The sequence below is a fragment of the Mus caroli genome, unplaced genomic scaffold (genome assembly GCF_978045245.1).
Source record: "Mus caroli unplaced genomic scaffold, Mus_caroli_1 scaffold_9, whole genome shotgun sequence".
NCBI classification, from domain to species: domain Eukaryota; kingdom Metazoa; phylum Chordata; class Mammalia; order Rodentia; family Muridae; genus Mus; species Mus caroli.
This window is the reverse complement of record NW_028227264.1, coordinates 79,215,848-79,232,851: the sequence shown is the minus strand read 5'-3', so window position 1 is coordinate 79,232,851 and position 17,004 is coordinate 79,215,848. Positions and strand designations below refer to the sequence as shown.

Here is a 17,004-nt window from a genome sequence, read left to right as displayed (position 1 = left end):
CAACAGCTGCATGAGCAGATGACCTGCAGGGTCCCAGGACTGTGGGCCCCAGGTGGTGGTGAGATGACAGAGGGGCTAGCAAGTGACACAGTGTTTTAGGGTAATATGGCCCAAGAGCAAAGCCCCTGAGGTTGGAGTGAACTGGGAGGCCCATGGGGTCCCAGAAGCCAACACCGCTTGCTCCCGAGCACTGGGGAGCCACAGGCGGCTCTGAAAATGAGATCTGAATTTTTGTTTTTATAGACATGAGACAGAGGCTTACTGTCTAACCCAGGCAGGCCGCAAACTGACTGCAGTCCTGCTGTGACCCCCTAAGCGCCCGGGCATGTGTTTACCACCCCATGCATCTAAGTTTTGTTATTTTGTGTGTGTGCTCATGTTTGGGCCATGGGCCATATTGGTGGGCAGAGGACAACCATTGTATGGTCTCCAGGACTCGAACTCTGGTCGCAAGACCTGCACACACCATTACTCGCTGAGCCTTCTTGGCAACCTTGACTGCTGTTCTTAGATTTTATTTATTTTCATTTTTCGTGCGTTAAGTGCTCTGCCTTTGGGTGCATGCGTGCAGGAACTGTTAGAGAGGAGGGCATTGCGTTCGACAGAGCTGGAGTCACAGATGCCCTGTGGGTGCTGGGAACTAAACCCAGGTCTTCTGGAAAGGAGCCAGCATTCATCACCGCCACACCACCTCTCCGTCTGCAGCTGCTGCTCTTGGATGTCCTGTAGTGACAAATCCACTAAGCAGTGGGCTCAGAAGCCATCTTCTGCAGCGTTTGGGCAGCCATGTGCCTTCCTGGGGCAGGAGGGAGGAACAGGTCTCACAGACCCCTGAGTGTCCAGGTGGGTCAAGATGAGCTCTCTTGCCGACCCAGCCACACGCGAGGTCCAGGAAGCTGCCCCTGATGGGGCCTCGCCACCTGCACAAGTGGGATATCCAGGTAGAGCAGTCACATCACCCCAACATACCTGGTTATCTCTGAGCACACCCCTAGCCAGCACCACCCCCCTCCCCCGCCTGCCTGCCTCCCCTCTCAGACAACATCTTCATTACAGGACCGAGTTGTTTAAATAAATGAATTAATATTGACGAGCCATCAGTGACCTAATAAATGATTAGTTAAGGCACACATACATCACACCGTGGGGATGCCCAGAGCCCTTAATTACTGCTGCGGTGGGGCTAGCAGCCTGCTACTGCTCAGGAGCCAGGGTCCCCCAGAGTCCACTGAGGAGCCCCCCTGGAAGGGTGACTAGGAGCATGGGTAGGAAATCCACACTACTATCACTCCTGTATGTTGTCGTGACCCCTCAGCTTAGCCACCTTCCAAGTAAGGGATTGGTAAAATGTGGCGCAGGGGTGGAGCCTTGCCTAGAATTCCCCAGTGAGGGGGCTGGAGGCTTGGTCAGGGTGGAACCTTGCCTAGAATTCCCCAGTGAGGTGCTGGAGGCGTGGTCAGGGGTGAAGCTCCGCCTAGAATCTCCCAGTGAGGGGCTGGGGGGTGTGGTCAGAGGGTGGAGCCCCTACCTAGCTTGTGCAAGCCCTGGGTGCGTCCTCAACACCCAACACTCTGTCTCTCACTGTCCAGCCTCCTGTCTTCCTCAGTGCACTCCAGAGCAAGAGCCGTCTTCTCAGGAAGTCCCAGGCACAAGACCCCAGGCAACATGGTCTCCGGAACCTTCTCCTTCATATTTCCTGTGCTCCTGCCAAGGACTGAGTTCTTCTCATACAACAACTAAAAATTCCTCTTTGTGGGGATAGAGGAATGCCTCGAACATCCACCTGTAACTCCAGTCCCAAGGTATTCATCCCTGTCTTCTTACCTCCACCATGATCACTAGGCATACATATGGCACACACACATGCATGCAGGTCCAACACTCGTGTACATAATTAATTAATTAATTAATTAATTAATTAATTAATATTAAAATCCTTTCCAGGAAGCCCTCACAAAGCACAGCTGTCCTGGGGTGTTCATGCCTTCCCTCAGCCTGCCTGTCTCTTCTGCTGTTTAAGTAACACCCTCTCTGGTCACTTGTCTGGGGGGTCCACTGGACAGGGATCCTGTGAATGATCTAAAAATAGATAGGGGTAGTGGGTGGGGGAGGCACACACCCTTAACCCCAGCACTCAGTAGGCAGAGGCAAATTTGTGGCCAGCCTGGTCTACAGAGTGAGTTCCAGAACAGCCAGGGCTACACAGAGAAACCCTGTCTTGAAAAACCAGAAAGAGGGGCTGGAGAGATGGCTCAGAGGTTAAGAGCACTGACTGCTCTTCTAGAGGTCCTGAGTTCAATTCCCAGCAACCACATGGTGGCTCACAACCATCTGCAATGGTATCTGATGCCCTCTTCTGGGGTGTCTGAAGCTACAGTGTATTCTATTCATGCACATAAAATAAATAAATAAATCTTTTTAAAAAAGAAAAAGAAAAGAGAAGAAGAAACAGAAAGAAAAACGATAGAGGTGTGGCTAGAGCCAGGGTTTGGGCTTAACCAGCAGAGGACCTGTTTCCTGTTTGCTTAGCCTGAACAAAGCTGTCTCCCCCCTACCCCCCACCCCCAGTCATCACAGAAACCAGTCCTGGAGATTCACCCCTGTCATTCCAGTTCTGGGAGGTGGAGGCAGGAGGATCTGGAGTTTAAGGTGGCCTGGACTACATGAGACGTTGTTACAAAAATACACAAAAATAAATTGAAGGCTTCCATCCCCCATCTGTGGGGCTTCCGTTTCCCACCCTGGACAGACAGCTGTTTGTCTTCAGACTCCTTCCAGATGGACAGAGGCCAGCATAGAGGCTGCTGGCTGCTCACAGGAAACCTGATGTCTCCTGAGCCCTCTCTATCCTTGGTCAGTCCCTTTGTCTGAAGGGGACACAGTGATGGACCCCTGAGGGGCCAGTGAAGGCAGCTCAGCTCCTTGGCTGGCGACAAAGCATCAGGGACCCTAGGAAGAAATCCGTGAGGGGCTGGCAAGGTTCTGCCTCCAGGTGGACTAGGAACCTTAGAAATTGTGGAAGAGCACAGGGTTTCCCTCATACCCAGAGGCGGGGCACCCAAAGTGGGGCCGGTACTTCTAATCCAGCTGTGCATTTATTGGGCTCCTGCTGTATACAGGGCTTTCTGGCCATCTCACCTAGGCAGTGAGTGTTTGGAAACCGACAACCTCCCTTAAGGGCCTCAGTTTCCCTTCCTGTGAAATGGGATTAGTTTCTTCCATCCCAGGCACACACTGACGATGGAGACTGTTCTGAAGTGCATCCCATCCCTGCAGTGTCCTGGGACCACACAATTATGCAAGGATTGCTGTAATATCCTGGCCTCACTGCACAGACTAAGTACTCAGCAAAGGCACGCATTAACAGACGCCTGCCTCAGTTTGCAAATTTGTAACACCCTCCCTAGGACCCAGGGAACATGGGATCTAGAGAGCCACCCCCACCAGGAATGAGCCTCTAGTACCCCTGTAGCCATTTACAAGAAGCCCTCCCCCTTCCCAGGCCCCCAGGCTGCCGTTCTCAGCCCAATAATCTAATCTTGTTTCCAAGGCTCCCGATCAATAACCCCCAGGCAGCGCCAAAATGAGGCTCTTAAAGGGCCAGCAGCCTGCTTGGACATTGGGGCCCATTCCTTCAGCTTTATTCAGCAAAAACTGTCCTCCATGGCCCCCACCCTCTGGCTGTGTGGCCCCAAGCCAGATGCCTGACCTATCAGAAATGTTGGTGCCTATAGGACTCCATCTATGGGCTTGCCCAAGTAGGGAAACTGAGGAAAGATGGTGGACATTGACTTGTGCCCTCTTGTGTAGCCTGCCTGCCTTCTGCCCTCCCTACCCTTCCTTCTGGGCAGACCCTCATCCCCAACCCCTATCCCAGGGTTTATTCAAATGCATTTATTGGGAAAAGGCCAGCCCTATATGCCTCCTGACCCAGTCCCCTCTCAGCTTCCCATACCAGGGATCAGCAGGAGCCAGAGTCCCCTCCATAAAGCCCTCCACACTTAGACCTCTGTCTTGGTCCCTGGAGTGACCAGCTGTCTAGAGATGCAGAGGTGGGCGCTCCCGGGGTCAGCAGGTGTGGAATACGCGGGAAGCAAAGAAGGAAAGCTGCCTCCGAGCTAGGCTGACAGAACCTTCCAGAAATGCAAATGGTAGCCTGCTCAGGAACAGCAATAATGAAATCTTGGTGGATTTTTCTAGAAGCATCTGTGGTTGGCATCTCAAGAGATCACAGCGATGGGACTATCAAGAAGGCAGCCATGCTGACTGCTCAGGGGCTACACAATGGGCCTGCGGGTCACTGGAAGCCAGTGACCTCCTGACCTGGCTTAGTGGCCGGCAACTGGGATTAAGGCTGAGCCTCCCTCCAGCCAGACCACTGTCCACATAGCAAGTGGCCAGGCCTGGAGCAGAGTCTAGAGGTCACAGAGGCTGGGTGTATGGGGAAACCGAGGCCTAAGGAGAGCCACTGATATGCAGGCACCCACCGACTCTGCTGACGTACTCCAGGGGCTGCCTAAGGCTCCCGACCTGATCCTACAGGTCCTCCCTGACACCCTAGCTGATCCTCCACCTGATCACCTTCTGTGTCCAGTGTAGGGTCTGCAAGGGTGAGCTGTGGTCGATGATACAGCTGACCTGGTGGCTGCCGTTGCCAAGGAGATGGCCTATGGTCACCATGGGTGACGACAGACATGAGCGGGAGGAAGAGTGGGTAACCAGAAAAGGCAGGGCCCACATCAGAGAATCTGGACAGCTTCCTGCCTGTGCACCCCTGAGGACTCCAGGAATGGCCACCGGTGCACACCTGGAGATCTGCTGGCCAGTCACAGATGAACTCCTGTCTGCAGGGTCGACCAAGCAGAGCATTCTACATGGAAGGCCAATGTCCCAGGAACCTGTGGGATGAACAGCAGCTCAGTTTGCTGCATAGCCAAGAGCCCACTCCTCTGACTCCAAAACTGATCTCTGGTTGGCAGAAATTCCTTAGTGAAAAACCTGTGGAAGTGAGGCGCAGGGGCAGGAGGGTGGCACTTGCTATACATCCTGTAACAAGTTAGGCATCTGAATAGTTTACTGGGTGTCTGACTTTAGATACAAAGGGGACACTCAGCGGGGCGTGGTAGCGCACGCCTTTAATCCCAGCACTTGGGAGGCAGAGGCAGGCGGATTTCTGAGTTTGAGGCCAGCCTGGTCTACAGAGTGAGTTTCAGGACAGCCAGGGCTATAAAGAGAAACCCTGTCTCGAAAAAACAAAACAACCCCCCAAAACAAACAAACAAACAAACAACAACAACAAAAAAAAAACAACAAAGGGGACACTCCAGGCACGAATCTGGCTTCCCAGCAGTGACAGGCCTCACATGGAGGAAATCTCGCGAAGGTGGAAATTGGGACAACACAGGTAAACTGAGGCATGAACTATGTTCCTCTTCGAGGTTATGAGCCGAGGCAATAGCCATGGGAATGTGGGGGTGGGGGTGGCGGGATCCTGGAGCTGTTGATGTGCCAGCTGCAGCCGGTTAGTTCATGAGAACCTACTATTCACACGACATCGTTCCCAGCATAAGGATAGCCCAGAACAGATGACACGGGGGTCTTTTGCATGGAAATGAGACTCTGGGACACTAATGTGCCCAACAGTAGTATTCACGCACCAACATGCTGTATAAGAACAAGCCTGATAAGATTCTCTCGATAGGGGTGGATCTCGGCGTGGACGTCGCTTGTGACATGCACGAAGTATATGAACACGTGAGCTGAGCTCGGTGCCTACAGGTGCCTTTGCACAGGTGCCTTTGGGTACATTTACGAACTGCGCTTGCGCACACCAAACGGCGCGCCGTGCACGCTGGAGCGTTTCTGAGCGTCGTCCGCCATCTAGTGGACAGATGCTGAACTGCCGTCCCATTCTGGAAAACTTGGGGAGGGTGGGGTCCAAGTGCGGCCTCTCATGTCCCTTCTAAGGGACAGTGTTTGCCATGGTTTCATTGGACTAAGAACAGGAAGGAACGGGAACAAGATTAGGGTCTGCAGGGGGTCAAAGGCAGGGCAGACAGAAAGGACATCCCTATCCCTCGCTTCTGGGCTGATGAAGTCGCAGGGAGCAAGCTAGGGAGCAGGGCTCCTCCACCGCTCTGCATCAACTCCGACTTTGAGTTCCTGCCCTCATTTACCTCATGGTAGACTGTACACTGTAATCTGAAAGAAACCCTCTGTATGTGACACACAGCCACAGACAGACATACCACTAGGTGGTGTCTCCGGCACAGGTGCACACAGGAAGACCAGGAACCCCATTCCATTTCTTTCCAGTCTCCTGGGAGTCCAGCAGTCTGGATTAGAGTCTGTGTGACCATAAGCATGTGGCCTCACAATTCTGTGCCTGTTTTTAAATGGTCTGAGGTCACCAAAGGGACCTTTCCAAAGATAGCTGAGGTCTGGGGGCATATTCAAAGGCCCTGTCGCTGGTGCTCCAAGGCTAGGCTGAACTTCCAGGTCTCAAGGCTGGGCTACTGAGGGGCCTGAGACTTCTGTCCTGAATTCAAGATGTGGAGACATTTGTGGGATTTTGGGGACCTAGGACCTTAAGGTGTTTCAGAGGGATTCTGGGATTCTGATCTCTGGTTCTCAACTTTCAAAAGAAGGAGGGGGAGGGGGAGGGGGAGGGGCAGGAGGAGGAGAAAGGGAAGAGAAAGAAAGAAAAAAACTTCAGAAGTCGGTTTCCATGCTGGGAGCTGATTGGATGTCCCAAAGTCAAGGTGGGAAGAGTGGCCCCTGTGAGTCTCAGAGGGGAGTGACTCCCAAGGTTCCCAGCAGGACAATTCTCAGGGCCAGAGACCCCAGAATCTGAGGCTACACCCCAGGCCAAGTGAGGATGGCCAGCCCCAACCCCTCAGTTCCCAGTGATGAGTAGCAAAAGTTGCAGCTGCCCTGACTGATATGCAAACATGCAAATAAGGCATAATTATATTATAGCCCCGCCCCCACTTTTCCACAGTGAGGGTCTGTCAGAGGTTAGGATGTCTCTGTATGGAGAGGTGTAGATCACCTAGAGGGCCTTAGTGGGACAGCCCCTCCCACTCCCTTCACCCCCTGCTGTGGGAGCCCAGGCAGCTCAGCCAGTGGTGGCTGAGACACTGTGTCTGCCCAGCTCTGGCCTGGCCTCACCTGGCCACAGGATCCAACCTCACCACAGCTTGCAATGTCTAAAAAGGGGACCCTGTGTGATTGATTCTCCCCAACAGCCAGAAACCATGAGATAGGAACAACCCTGTCCCTGGGCCCAGAAAACTTCCTGCCTTCCCTGGAGCAGGCTGCACAAGGTCGCCAGTATGCATCCAGGAGAGGGACCTTCACCTCAGGCCAGCCCAGCTCAGTCAACCACACAGAGCAGAGCATGGACAGGACAAAGCCACAGAGGCCAGAGCAGACTAGACAGAGAGACACAGACCGACAGGATAGTAAAGGGAGATGTGGGATAAAGACAGACACAGACAGACACACAGACACACAGAGGGGGCTAAACATCCATCATCCCAGTTCTCTAGAAACAAAGGCAGGAAGATCATGAGTTCAAGGTTATCCTTGGCTACACAGCTAGTTCAAGGCCAGCCTGAACCTACAGGATGGTGGGGGAGCTCTACAGAAGCCATTCCCTCTCCACCTGGCCTGGTGCCAGCCACCAGCTGCTGCCTTGGTTCCCTTCCCCACTCTGGTGAGGGTGGGTGGCCCAGCTGCTGCAGGCGGTGCACCACACACCACTCTGAGCCCCTGCAGCTGCTGCTCTCCCTGCCCAGGACCCCAAAGTCCACTGCCCAGAAGCAGGGGTTGTGTGGGCCTTCAGACTCGCTCCGGGAAGCTTCTGTCTCCTCATCAGTGAAATGGAAACATCCATCCTCCTCCTCTCCCCCGACTAAGCACAGGGGCCACCAAGGGTCTGCAGGTCACCTCACCTCGTGAGGTGTGGAGTAAAAACAGCTAATGAGGGCCACTGAGAGGGCTCAGCGGGGAAAGGGGCTTGCTTCCAAGTCTGATGACCTGAGTTCGATTCCTAGAAACACCTGGTATGAGGAAAAATCTAATTCTTGTGTGTCCATGGCACATGTGAGCTCACACATACACACATGAATTAACTGTAGTAAACTTTTAAAAAATATCTAATAACTCAGCAGATGGTGCAGGCCAGGGGGTAGGGGAAGTGGCAGGGTTACTTTGGGGTTGGCAAATGCAAAGGTCCTGTGGTCAGCAGAGACCACAGCACTGCAGAGGTAGGACAGGGGATCCAGTGTCCTTGGAAGATAGCCTTGAATGCCGGACTCTCCTCCTTGCATCATGCCTGGCCTTCAGCTTTGGTATTTTGGAACAGGGTCTTAATCTGTATATAGCCCAACCCAACCCAGAACTCATGACAATTCTCCTGTCTCAGCCTAGGTCTCAGAGCCTACGTGTTAGACTGGAACTCAGAGCTTTACCCAAGGGCCATTTGTGGCTGGAAAGGAGCGGGACAGCCCTGTCCTCTAACCCGAGTGCCAGGACATAAGGAGGTGACAGAGGTGTGCAGGTCTGCAGTCAGCCTCTCCTTCATGCATTTTTTTTGTAAGATTAGTTATTCAAATATCATATTAATGTGTCTGGGGGGGGTACACATGAGTACAACGTCCTCAGAGGCCAGAAGAGGACGCTGGATTCCCCAGAGTTGAACTCTGTTGTCTCTGGGCTGTGATACAGATGCGGCCATCAGAAGTCCAGTCCAGTGGAAGAACAGCGGTGCTTTCAGCCACTGCACATCTCTCTCTCCCATCTCCTGACCCCTGGCTCTTGCAGCCCACTTCCTCCTCTGTGACCAGAGGGGCACCCCCCTAGACTCCCAGGCTCCTCACAGGGACTGCCCCTCCTTAATCCCCAGACACCTGAGGGGCCCCAGTCCCCACAGTTGAGATTCAGGATCCCCTTGAGACTTCCCACAGCCTGCTACTTGGCTATCAGTCAAGTCTAAAGGCTTCCTCTGTCTAAAGGACATGGTGGCCTGTCTGTCTCCCCAGCACATGGGAAGCTGTGGCTGGAGGAGATGGGCTACATAATGAGACCCTGCTCCCCAACGCCCCCTCCCAAAGTGGGGAGGAAGGTGGGGGGTCTTAGTCAGGGTTTCTATTCCTGCACAAACATCATGACCAAGAAGCAAGTTGGGGAGGAAAGGGTTTATTCGGCTTACACTTCCACACTGCTGTTCATCACCAAAGGAAGTCAGGACTGGAACTCAAGCAGGTAAGGAAGCAGGAGCTGATGCAGAGGCCATGGAGGGATGTTACTTACTGGCTTGCTTCCCCTGGCTTGCTCAGCTTGCTCTCTTATAGAACTAAGGCTACCAGCCCAGAGATGGTCCCACCCACAAGGGGCCCTCCTTCCTTGATCACTAATTGAGAAAATGCCTCACAGTTGGATCTCATGGAGGCATTTCCTCAACTGAAGCTCCTTTCTCTGTGATAACTCCAGCTGTGTCAAGTTGACACAAAACTAGCCAGTACAGGGGGTCAATCAGTAAAGTATTTGCCACACAGGCAGGAATCTGAGTTTAAACCCCCAAATCCACATAAAAGGATAGGTATGGCTTTGCACACCTGGGGATAGGGCTGGAAGGCCCCCAGGGACTTCCTAGCCACTCAGCCTAGTGGGACTGGGGAGCTCTGTGTTCTGTAAGAGGTCCCATCTCCAAGCCATAAGCTGGAGAAAGTGGGATGACCTGGGAACCGCCTGGCAGATGTGAGAATGGAGACTCACAAGCTACTTTCTCACCCTGACATTTGCACTGTGGAGCTTGTGCACGTACACGCATGCACACGTATGCACAGACATGCACATGCATGCACATGCATGAGATAAATGAAGACAGTTTATTTCTCTATCTACTCTTTACTTGTTTTGAGACAAGTTCTTGCTATCGAGCCCTCTAGATGACGTTGGCCAGGAACTCAGTCTGTATGGAGATCCGCCTGTCTCTGCCTCCCAAGTGCTGAGATTAAAGGCCTGCACCACCACCAACCAGCTAAGTACAAATTTTAAAATAATAAGTCAGCGAGCAATCAGGGAAGACGCCCCATGTGGACCTCTGACCTTCTGACCTCCTCAGGCAAACACACACGGGTACCCAGAAAGATAAATAAAAACAGGACAAACAAACTCATGAAACGTCCCAGAGAGCAAAGCCTGCATAAACCAGCTACAGCTCGACTTTCCAAATCAAACTATGAAAACACTGAGAGTGCCCTCCACAGGCGGGGCCTCTGCTCAGCACCCTCCCTGCGTTCCTTCCTTTGCTTTAGTCCCACAGTGGATACTTTCTTTTGTTCTTCACAAAAACTTACCCTTCAACCCCTTGTGGTGAGCAAGCCTGAGATCCCCTGGGAGTCCAGGCAGGAGGATCCAAGAGTTCCGGGCCAGCCTGAGCTAGTCTGAGCCCCTCAACATTGTTGCCTTAAGTAATTAACCAATAAGAACGGGACAGGGCATGGTGGAGCAGGCTCACCTCCAGGCGGAACCTGAGTTCCCAGCACCCCTGCGTTGGCTCACAGGCCCCGCTGAAAAATCCAGCACCAGGGCATCTGACGCTCCGTTCTGGCCTCCGGGCTCTGCATGCATGTGGTGCACAGCCAGGCTGGGAAAGGCAACACAAATAAATAAATAAAAATATTAAGGAAGAGTGGTGTTTGGAGAGGTGATTAGCCCTTTGCCATGCTTTTCTTCTGTAATATCTGAAAATACTGACGTGTTTGTTTATTTGTTTGTTTGAGAGACGGTCTCCTCCTGTGAATAATAGCCCAGGCTGGTTTCATGATCCTCCTGCCTCAGCTTCCCTGTTTATCCGTGGCTATTTGTAGTTATTTACTCTTGAGACAAGGTCTCATGTAGCCCAGGCTGGCCTCAGCCTCTCTATGTGGCTGAGGGTGACTTTGAACTCTGATTCTGTCGTCCCCACCTCTTACATGCTGGGGTGGCATGCGTGTGTCACCATGTCGGTAAGTAGAGTGCTGGGGGCGAGCCTCGGGGCCTGCGCGCTGGGCAGGTGCTCTGCCCCATAGAGTTACTAACGGTCTTTGCTTCTCCTCCCTGTTCTGTTTGTTTGTTTTGTGAAGGACACAAATCCTCCAAGGGATTAAATGGGCCAAAGCCTTTTTTATCCTACAGTCCCATCTCTCCAGCCTTAGCTCCTAGGTGGCTACAGTCAAAACCAGAGCCGTTTGTTTTGTTGTTAATTTGTTTGAGAAAGAGTCTTGCTCTGTAGCCCAGGCTGGCCTGTAACTGGGGACTCAACAGCCTGAGTCAGTTTTCTGAGTGCTGGAATGGCAGGGGTGAGCCACCACACCCAACACACCCTCCCCATCTCTAGTCATTCTGGATTTGAGCCTTTTTCCTGCCCTGGGAAGAAGGCAAGGACCCCAGGAATACAAGGATCTCAGCTGAGTGCCGACATTTCCTATCCACAGGCTTGCATGCTCTCTCTCTCTCTCTCTCTGATGTGTGTGTGTGTGTCTGGCCACATATCTGTCTCCAATCTGTCTCTTGTTTCTCTGATACACACACTCACACACACAATCACACATGCACACACAGAACTGCTCACTGGACTCACAGCATGGCCACTGTCCTACTGCTCACTGGGCCTACTGTGTGCCTACTGCTCACTAGGCCTACTGTGTGCCTACTGCTCACTGGGCCTACTGTATACCTACTGTGTGCCTACTGCTCACTGGGCCTACTGTGTGCCTACTGCTCACTGGGCCTACTGTATACCTACTGTGTGCCTACTGCTCACTGGGCCTACTGTTTGCCTACTGCACACTGGGCCTACCTGTCCTTAAACTCATCCCTCATCTGCCAAAGGCAATGTTTGGGACAGGAAGAACTATGTGTGGCTGAAAGCTGAGGCCCTCATCTGTTAAAAGGGGTGAACACCGCCTTTCTCCACAGGCTAAAGGACCCAGGAGACTCTCAGCATAAAGGTGGCATAAAAGAGTCTATCCCCCAGGCTGTCTACAAAATAGGGTGAATGCCTGCCCTGGGGCTACCTTAGTTTCTCCATCTGAAAATTTTATTTCTGGTCTCTTGGTATCTGAATACCCTGAGACCACTGACATGGGCTTGAGAGTGGAGATCAGAGAGGGGGTAGCTCTGGCCTAGTGGTTGTACAGTAGATATAGAGCCCAGATCCAGTAGGAGGTCATGATTCTTATGAGGTGCTAACTCGGTCTTTACACTGCCCTGGAACCTGGACTCTGCCGTGTCTCTGTCTGTGTGGATGCACACACACACACATACCACACACACACACCACACACAGACACACCACACCACACACATCACACACACCACACACACACCCCCACAGACATACCACACCACACTACACACACAGACATACCACACCTGATACCACACATACACACTGCACACCACACACACCACACACACACACACGCATACCACACACACATGCACACACACACATCACACACATCACACACACACATCACACACACACATCACACACACAAACACACCACATACCACACAGACACATCACACACACACCACACACCGCACACCACACACACAGACATACCACACCTGATACCACACACACACACCGCACACACACACACACACACACACACACACGCACACCACACACACATGCACACACACTACACACACACACAAAAACACACCACATACCACACAGACACACCACACACACACCACACACCGCACCCCCACACACACACACCTCAGGAACCATCAACACTGTTTCTTTTTAACCACTTAAAGGCTTTGTTTTGTTTTGTGCAAGTACTTCTTACACAGCTCTGTCTAGGAGTGGAGGTAGCAGGACCACATGCCGGAGTCTCTTCCTTGTACTGTGTGGATCCTGGGAACTCACCCTCCCCAGCTGAGCCATCTTGCCAGCCTCCTTCCTGGAATCCTCGAGCTTATATGTTCCATGGTGCACTGTTGTAGAAAGATAGAGAGTTCTTGCCTTTGGAGAGGAGCTAATGTGCCACACACGGGAGATTAATACTGAGTGGTGAGGGGCCTTGGAAGGGTCCGCACTGGCACAGAGAAGATAATCTGGTGATGGGGAACAGTCTAGGAAAAAGTCCTGCTGGGATGGGCGACAGGCAAGGCTGGCTGATGGGAGGGTCCCAGGGCACAGAGGAACAAGGAGGACTGACATTGAGGGCACTTGACTGCTTCTTGGGGTTCATAGTTGAACTGAACTGGGGCACTGTAGGAGGCTGGGAGGGACATCAGGGGACATCAGTCTTTCGGTCAGTCGGTGTGATCAGGGGTGGCCTGCTCTCGCCAGCAGTTCCCAGGTCCTAAGGGAGCCCCAGTTCTGAGTCTTCACCGTGAGTTAGGCTCCCAAGCTATGGATTTGGGAGGTGTCTGTGTCCATTTATCTCTCCTGGTCCTAGGGACTCTCTTGGACTCTTCTATGTCAGGTCTATCCAATGGGGTCCTTGTCCATCACTCTTTACCCCCAACAATTCCCCTGATTGGTCCCCTGACATTAGGTCCCTTGTACCTCTGTGTCTCTGCCATCTTTGAGTAAACCCCACAAGTCCTCAGCACAAGGAGGTGGCCATCAGTGACCGCTGATGGTGAGCCTCAGTTTCCCCTTGTGAATAGCGGGTGGATGGTTTGCTCGGTCCCTCAGGGCAACTCCTGGGAGGAAGGTAGACACCCTGACATTGTCCCGAAGCAGCAGGGCATAGCTTCACCCTTGCCACTGCAGGCAGAGGTCAGCCAGATGCCCTGTGGGCTGGTGTGTGGGCAGAAACCAGGCTGGGCTCCTTGTTCCCTGTTGTGCCTCCCCCTGGGGTCACCAGGCCAGCCAGTGCCCGTGGGGGCTGAGAGGGAGGTGGCCTGTGTTTGTACACGTTGTCCCGGAATGTGACCGAGCAGGCTCCCCCCACCCCCAGGGCCTGAGGAAGGGCCTGAAGCACCTGGAGGTAGCCAGGAGGGAGGCAGTCAGGAGGGAGGCCACTGCCTTCCTGAGCAGGTGACACTGCCCTGGGGTGCAGCAAAGCAGGGGTAGGACCTATGGTGGGATCTTCTTTAAATCTGTCCCAATCAATGAGCTGGGCTCAAGTTCAAACTGAGGTCTCTCTTGGGGTTGGGGTTCATCCTGAGGCCGGAGCTGGGTCAGAGATCAGGGCTGCAGAGAGCAGTTAGAGCACTCACAGCTTTTCTTTCAGAGGATCTGAGTTCAAGTCCCAGCGCCCACATACTGACTCACCGCCATCTATATAACTTCAGTTCCAGGGCATCTGATGTCTTCTTTAGCTTCTGAGGACTCTTACAAGCACTTGTGTACATACACTCAAACACACACACACACACACACACACACACACACACACACACAAAATAAATAAGCATGAGAGAGAGAGAGAGAGAGAGAGACAATGGATGCCAGGTGGTGGTGGCGCACGCCTTTAGTATCAGCACTCTGGAGGCAGAGGCAGGCAAATCTCTGAGTTTGAGGCCAGCCTGGTCTATAGAGTAAGTCCTAGAACAGCCAGGGCTACACAGAGAAACCCTGTCTTGGAGAAAGAAAGAAAGAAGAGGAGGAGAGGGAGGGGGAGGGGAGGGAGAGTGAAGGGGGAGGGGAGGGGGAGGGGAGGGGAGGGGGAGGAGGAGGAAGAGAAGAGAAGAAGAAGAAGAAGAGAAGAAGAAGAAGAAGAAGAAGAAGAAGAAGAAGAAGAAGAAGAAGAAGAAGAAGAAGAAGAAGAAGAGAAGAAGAAGAAGAAGAAGAAGAAGAAGAAGAAGAAGAAGAAGAAGAAGAAGAAGAAGAAGAAGAAGAAGAAGAAGAATGGGACTCAGGGCTGGGACTCCGTGCACAGAGCTAAGACGCACTCGTGGGAGTGCATAACATCTGTTATCTTAGCTTCCAGAATGTGAGGTGGGAAGTTCAGAAGTTCTAAGTCAACGTGAATTCAACACCAGTCTGTGCTACATGAGATTCTTTATAAAACAAACGGAAAAAAACCAAAAAACTCTGAGATTTGACTTGGTGCAAGACTTGTCCTGTGTTGGGGATCGGCTGATAATGGCTACTCCGAGTGCTCATCCACATTTCTCCCAGCCCTCTTAGCCAAGGACACAAATCCCAAGCGTGAAATCCCTGCTCCCCATTTCCTCCTCGTCCAGAGCCTCAAGGCAACCAACTCACACAGGGTCTCCCGCTCCCATCTAGCACCGAAGGCAGCTCCGACTACCCCACGGTGAGCTTTCAGCCATTTGTTAAATCCACTTCGTTCCTCCTACTCTTGGCTCACAAGAGACCCCCCCCAATCCCACCCCTGCCGCGGGACAAGTCCAAGGTGGAAAAGCCCAATCCCAAACCATCTTTCACCGCCTACACTAAGAGATGGGGCTGCAATCCTCAGAACCAACTGCTGGAGTTTGCCGGGACCTAGGACCTTTGTACTTCACTGTGTCTGTTGCTCAACACCTTCTGGTGATGGAGCCCAGGTCCAAGCCCATAAAAGTCCTCAACCCCTCACTAGGGATTCTAGGCGGGGCTCCACCTCTGACCACGCCCCCAGCCCCCTCACTGGGGGATTCTAGGTGGGGCTCCGCCTCTGACCACGCCTCCAGCCCCCTCACTGGGGGATTCTAGGCGGGGCTCCGCCTCTGACCACGCCTCCAGCCCCTCACTGGGGGATTCTAGGCAGGGTATCCATGAGGTATCCCCCTGCCTTCTTTTTTAGCTTTTCAGACAGAAAGTTTTCCAGGGCGCCCTGAACTTGCAATCCTTCTGCCTCAGTTTCCCCAGTAGTGGCAATGATGGACCTGTGGAGGCCCAGCTTTCCATCCTTCTATTCTGTCTGCCTGCCTCTCTGGGAATTCATCCTTGGTCCTGTTGCTTTATATGCCTGCAAAAGTGGCTATAGGTTCCAAGTTGTGAGCGCTATCCCAATGGCTGAGAGACAGGTTCTGTGGCAGGTGGACGGGTTCCCCCAGCACCCACAGCAGAACAAAGGGCACAGTCAGGAGGGCGGGGGTGGGCAGGCCGTGGGCCGCTCCAAAGGGGCCCTGGCTCCAGCCCCTGGCAGCTTGTCCTCATGCCAGGGCACACCCAAGCCTCAGGGCTGGGCAGAGGTGACAGCCGAGAGAGGACTCCCCACCGTCGGCTGTTCCACCCGGTGACTCAGCCCCAAGATGGGCCTCCTGGGGGAAGACAATGGTGGTTTGTGAGTGTCTAGAGAGCCTCCCTGCAGGTGTGTGGCCCCGGTGTGGGAGGGAGGTGAATGGGGGAGCCCTCAGAACCTCAGTCTCTTGCTCTGTACAATGGACTCACTTTTTGGAAAATACCTGACAGCTCCTGGTTGGAAAGAGTACATTCAGGACAGATGAAGGAGGGGGTTCTCTAGTGAGCCTTCTCGCTTTGGATGACAAGCCTAGAGATGCTGCAACCACCACGTTGCCACCAAACGTTGCCCGGTGAACCACATGCTGCATCCTCACATGGTGGGCAAACACTCAACTCCGTGGGTCCAGGGTTGAGCCACAGGAAAGGCCTAAGTTTCAAGGACAGAGATTCAATCCGGATACCCAAGTCCTTCAACAGGATCATAGAAGGACTGGCCAGGCAGAGACTTGTGGAGTGACACCTGTGTGCCCATGACTGCTCCCTCTCATTGTCCTTTTAGGTAAACTGAGTCTCAGAATGTACCAAGACCCTGCCCAAAGGCTCTGAGATATGGGGGAAGCAAAAAGGACCGGAAGTAAGGACCAGTTCCAAGGATAAAGGACTGGAGTGGTAGCTGGGGTGGTAGATCGCTTAGTTAGGATATATGAAGCGCTGCATTTCTTCCCACCACCACATAACCAAGTGTGGTAGCTACCATCTTAGTACTAGCTGGGAGGTGGGGGATGCCAACAGGAGTTCAGGGTCAACCTTGGCTACATAGGAAGTTGGAGGCCAGCCTGGGCTACATG

The 17,004-nt window shown here is 53.0% G+C and overlaps 1 long non-coding RNA gene across 3 annotated transcripts; it reads right to left on the bottom strand.

The window, feature by feature from the left end:
• Positions 1-482: 482 nt before the first annotated feature.
• Positions 483-13,819, bottom strand: LOC110303429 (uncharacterized). Of its 3 annotated transcripts, none has more exons than XR_015048434.1 (5): positions 13,583-13,819; positions 12,858-13,005; positions 10,526-10,654; positions 4,582-4,898; positions 483-920 (listed from the first exon to the last, which is right to left on the bottom strand). It is a non-coding gene; the product is annotated as an uncharacterized LOC110303429 (long non-coding RNA). The 3 variants fall into 3 exon arrangements; XR_015048433.1 differs by having other exon boundaries at positions 4,808-4,898; XR_002378923.3 differs by having other exon boundaries at positions 4,808-4,898; positions 12,938-13,005.
• Positions 13,820-17,004: the final 3,185 nt, after the last annotated feature.